Genomic DNA, 6000 nt, shown 5'->3' with positions numbered 1-6000 from the left:
AATGTAGAGGACAAGATAATAAAAAATTATTTACGCAGTTCTACAGACAAAGAACATTTGCATAACCTATCTATATTAGAAATCGAAGCAAAAACAGCCAACACCATGGAAATCAAATACGTGATTACAGATTTTGCCAATTTAAAATCAAGGAGCATTGATTTGCAATTTTAAATAAACTGCAATTTATTTGTTTAATTTCAGTTGTGTAACAGTTTTTACAATAAATAAATTTAGATAAAAATTATTACTTTTTTTTGTGGTGTAAATAGTATTTTGCGAGGGGGTCCAAAATTTGAAATTCCGCCACTGGTCAGAAGCATGCTATCCGCTTTATTAATTTTACGGTTTGTTTTACTCATTCCAAATTGTTATTTATGGAGATAAACTTATTTAATATTTACGAGCACAATGTTTATAACGTTTTATGCTTTACTTACATGTGGAAAAACAATTTAACTTTATCTATCTTTAAAATTTTATTTCTCTAAACCCAGTATACTTAGAAACAAAAATTGTGTATATGAACCAATTTGTAGAACAAAGTTTAACTATTTTTGCACTACATTTCGAGCACCATATAACTATTTTTGATATATCCAATACTTTTTTCCCGATCTTTAAAAACAAACTTAAAAGTTTTATTCTATTTATTGATGACGTATTTAAATTCTTTTTATAATAACCGCGTGTGCGTCTTTTTTACTTTTCTTATGATGTGGAAAACATTTTAAATTTGATCGAAAAAAACATGTTTTTTTAGATATTTATAGTTTAAGCACTTTGTAAAAGTTCTAGCTTTTTGATATATTATCACGTCTAAATAAAGGACGTTTTTTAATTTTAGTTAAAACAATTCGATTGAGCAAAATCCTAAAGAAGTTCAAAATGTTACTCCTAAATTCTGTATAAATAAAAAAAAGCTCGAAGAAATTTTAATTTAAAATCCAATAAGAAGAAGAGTTGTATTAAATCTAGTTGTATAAAGCAAAGATAAGTTTTTATTTATTTCATTTCATTTAAAACATAAATTACAGATCGTCAAATATAAGGTTTTTACAATTTTTATCAAGTTTTTACAAATTTTTCAGTTTTTTAATTCGACGTAAGAATCGTCTATAAACTACGTCATGCACTAATGGAGTGGGGAGGGGCGAAGGTTTTCAAAAAATCAAAAGTTTTTTCTCCCAGAGATTTAAGGTAAATAAAAAATCAAAATAGCGTTTAATTTAATATAAATTGCCTTGTAAAAGAGCTTAAGTGCTCTTCTTTTTTTCAAACAAATTTAGCATTGCGTAATTTATGAACGGTTTCTTAACTAAAGTTCAACATTTACCGTTTCTTAACGTCATTTTTATGTCATTCTGTAAAATAGATTTTTTCTAAACAGTGCACAATCTGGCTTGATTATATAGCCTTATGTTAAATTTACGACAAGGAGCGAGTAGTATCAGTAGACGTATCTGACTTGATCTTTTGAATCGTTCGCATTCTGATTGTTTTAGTTTTGCTTATAGCAAAGGTTCGTATCTGTTATTATATTTTTGAACTATAAAGTTAATCAGTTACTTAATTAACTATTTTAATATTTGTTTTTAATCGCTAAGTTGTCGAGAAGTTAATTGCAATACTTATTTGCCGTTATTACTTTTTGCAGTTTGTTTTTTTATATAGTTGTAAAAGTTATTATATATTATGATTATAACTTAATAGGATTGAATATTAAGATTATTAAAGGGTTAACAACTTAAAATCAAGTGATTATATATTGTTATAGTTACATTGTTATATTTATATTGTTATAGTAAACATACGTTGGCTTTTCTTAAAAATTTATAACATCAATTGAAACAAATTAGATGTAACAGGTCAATTAGATTTTAGTAAGCAATGCCTTTATACCTTTTTAAATTGATTATAACTTTTTTAAACCATAGTTTTTCGGATTATATATTTATACATAAGTAATTACTACTTAAATTTCAAGCATAATATTTTAGTAAGAAATAAACAATATAAATACCGATTCAGGTATTTATATTATTTATTTCAGATTCAGATAAATACCGATTCATCATTATTATTCAGTTAAATTATTGTAAATTTTAGTAATTTAGTAATAGTTAAGCATTAAAGTAATATTTTTTATTCTTGGTTATTTAATTTAAAGTGTTTTTATTATCATTTTAGAGGATCAATTTAAGCGGAATGTCTGCCTTATTAGAGAATTTATTAAAGAATTAGAGAATGTTAACAAAAAAATTTAGATATTCAGAAAATCATTGTAAATTGCTCTAACAAAGTAACTTGTACATATTGTCTATTCTATTAGGATTGAAAACCATTGTTGTAACTTTATTTGTTTGACTTTTTTTTTTAATCCTTCTGATACAGCGTCTTTGCCAGATTATTTTAAAATCAAGGAAGAGTTAAGGAAATTGAATTAAATTTTAAAAAAATTAGGGAATATGGCACTCCATTGAACTTACATAACTTAATTAAGTTGTAAGTCATACACAAATTGTTTTATGAACTTCTCTTGACTTACATTTGACTACATAAGTTGTAATTGAAAAGCATTTTTCTAAAGGAATTGAAGTATGATTTTTTCTAAAGTTGAGTTTTGATAACTTAAATTTAAATCAGGTGATCAGGGAAGCACACCTTAAAATATTGTCTAACATCCCCTAATTAAAGTTTTAGTAAGTTTAATTAGGGAGATCTTGTAAATGATAAAAAAAATCATTTTTAGGTATCAGCAAACACTCTGAGATTTTGTCAATATTTTTGTTATTAAGCATTTAAAAAGATTTGACTTTTTAGTACTGTAAATAAAGTTACTAGTGCTTCAGTATTTTTGTTACAAAATTTTTTAGACTTCTTAGAACTAATGGCAGATCTGTATTTCAAGCTCTTAATAGTAAGTCTGTAAAGAGGTCTTTAACAAAACAAATAATAAAACCCTGCCCCTTAGAGTTAGGCTCAGGGTTTAGTCTGGGTGTGGCTTTCAATTTAAAAAAAATTTCTTTGTTGGGTTCAGGGTTGTGAAGTTGTAAATAAAAGTTTTTTTTTTGATTTAAATTTTTTTTTTTTTAATGTTTATAATGAAACAACTTTTTACTCAAAGGGTATCATAATAAGTTATCAAAACTTGCCATAACAATATTGATATATATTTGTCTCATATATAAGTATAAGCTGTATAGAAAAACTATAAACAGCTGTAAGAATAATCTATTCATATTTCTGCACTGGTTTTTTAACGAGTGTCTTTTTTGTTTTATTGTGTTTACCTAAATTTTGTGTTTGCCTTATATTATTACATTTATGTCGCAAAAAAGTGTCGTAATTAAGCAAAATTACTTTTAAGTTACTTCATTTTTAAAGTTGGGGTTTAAAGTTACTTAATTATTATTAAGCAAAAGAACTTTTTTGTGTTATTTATAAACTTTATAAATATTCAATTTTTTATGCAGTACATACAATTTATTTTGTAACTTATAATAAATAAGAAAAAGAAAAGTCATTAAATAAAATGTACTTAATGCATATTGATATTAGTAATGTTAGAAAGTATTAGTAATAATAAAAAAGATGTTTATATAAATTAAAGATATGTAACAATGTAAGGAGTGCTTTGTAATTATTGCTCCTAAAATAATAAGATTATTATAAGGCTTAGAAAAGTAATAGCTAATATGTTATGTTTAATTAAAAGAATTAGAATTTGAAAATGTTTTTTATTTATTTAGGTTTGGCTGTTTTTGGGCGCACTTTGTCATGGTGTCTGCTATTAATTCTAACGCTATTACCTACATATAAAAGCACAAATAAACAAAATTACATTAGCTTCTTTTGTATTATATATTCCACAATTTATTTGTTATTCATCAATTACTAATCATTTGAAACAGATAGCCACTACAGTTAATTATGTTATTAATGTTCTCCCAGACTTATATGCAAAATTAATAACATTTCATCACAAAGATTTTTATTATTATTGTTAATATTTATTAGAAATGAAATTGAGTTCAAACTAATTTTTTTTTGTAAAATTAAACCTGAATTAAATTAAAGTTGCCTTGTTAAACTCAGGGACCTATGACATTTTATACAAACGCTTTTTCGCTAAAGCCGCATGCTGTTTAGCCAAAATTATTTTTTGCTTGACTAATTGATAAATAAACTTGTAAGATTATTTGATAAATTAACTTGTAAAATTCGCTTGTAAGAGCGTTTGTAATAAATTTCCGTCTAAAATCCAAGGTCAAAAATTTATATCAAACTGCTTTTCACCGTGTAACTCCAGCTGTATAAAATAGCCGCATGAGTTATAATTTTATCGAAGGTAAAATTGTAAATAGGTTATAATTTTAATAGTTAAAATTGTAATAGTTTATAATTTTATCAAAGATTAAATTATAAACTTGGATTTACGTAGTTGAGTCGTTCTCTGAAGCGTATTGAAAAAAAATCATAAGATTGTGGAGTCGTAAATAATTTCTAAAGATATTAAAATAATATGTATAACCAAATGTATACTGCAAACAATTTTTACCTTGCGATGAAGAGTGATTCTTTTCTTTAAATGAATGAACTTTTAATTCTTGACTTTAAATGAAGTTTTCGCACAAGCAACTATTTATCTAGAACGGCGCAAAATCTTCGAAGTTCGAATTTTTCTTATAATATTATCTAGAAGTTTCCTTGTCGTATTTATAATGTCATATTCGCCACATTCTTCTTTAAAGGAATATCTAGAAGTTTCCTTTTAAAATTCATGACGTCATCGCTCTTTATTCTTAAAAGTAATATCTAGAAGTTTTAAATTTATGTCAGTAAAACGAGTGCTTACTTAAGTCTTATTATTCCAGCTTACAACTAATTTGTTTTATCTGTGGATAATAGATCTTTTAAAAAAATCTATACGCTTCTCGGAAATTCTTTCTAGAAACTATATTTATAATTTATCTAATCTCTTGCCTGCAATAAAATTCTGTGCTACTGCTAAAATGAAACCGAAGTAAACATGCAGACTCTTTATAACGACTTTTATTGTTAAAATAAATTTTTTTTGAAAAAAAGTTTTTCAAGAGTTCCTTTTTAAATAATGATGTCATTGAAGCGGTCCATCTCCTTTTTTTTTCGAATTTTATGTAATGTTCATAATTTAAACATTTTGAGCTTTAATATTTAGTTATATGATTATTTATCGATCTTGTTGTGGAACATTGTTATGTGGAAGACTAAGATAAACTATATTCAACAGATACTTTATAACATTCAACAGATAAACTATATTCAATCAAAAATCGCCAGAACTGTAATGTATCGAGTCCGCCAATATATGTGAATATTTCAAGTCTCAAATTGACATGTTTTGGGCTGATTCACTGTTTTATTAACTATGCTAATATATCATGGGCAAGTACACATAAAACGAAACTTGAAAAAATTTATAAGCTACAAAAACACGCTTGCCGAATCATATACTCTAAACATAAACGTGAACATGCAAAACCTCTTATTAAAGATATGAAAATGATGGATATATTTGAAATAAATATCTTCCAACATCAAATTTTTATGTATAGATACTACAACAATTTTTTACCATTAAATTTAGATGATAAGTTCGAAATAAAGCTAAATGAATAGTATTATCTAAGATTAAATAGAAACATTAACTATAAATTGCCTCGGAAATGTAACAAACTCTCAGAATATTGTATATCTTATCGAGGACCTAAATTGGAATGAATGTGAAAAGGATTTTAAGTTTACGGTGAAGTCTTTAAGTTCATTTAAGTTTCAAGCATGAAAAATTTTTTTTTTAATGTAATGTTCTGAATAATAAAAAAATTATTTTTATTTAAACTAATTAATTTTTTGTTTTTTTGACTATTATAATAGTCACATTTTAACGTAAAACCAAAAATTTTTGTTATCGGCGGATTTTATACTCACTCTTTAATTTTTTAACAAACGACTACACTA

At 25.1% G+C, this 6000-nt stretch overlaps 1 long non-coding RNA gene across 1 annotated transcript; it reads left to right on the top strand.

The window, feature by feature from the left end:
- Positions 1-1471: 1471 nt before the first annotated feature.
- LOC136084203 (uncharacterized) lies at positions 1472-3848 on the top strand. Its single transcript, XR_010640390.1, has 2 exons — positions 1472-1522; positions 3753-3848. It is a non-coding gene; the product is annotated as an uncharacterized LOC136084203 (long non-coding RNA).
- The last annotated feature ends 2152 nt before the right edge of the window (positions 3849-6000 follow it).

This window comes from Hydra vulgaris, chromosome 08 (assembly GCF_038396675.1).
Source record: "Hydra vulgaris chromosome 08, alternate assembly HydraT2T_AEP".
Lineage (NCBI taxonomy): Eukaryota > Metazoa > Cnidaria > Hydrozoa > Anthoathecata > Hydridae > Hydra > Hydra vulgaris.
The sequence above is the reverse complement of the archived record's forward strand: the minus strand, read 5'-3'. Positions and strand labels throughout refer to the sequence as shown.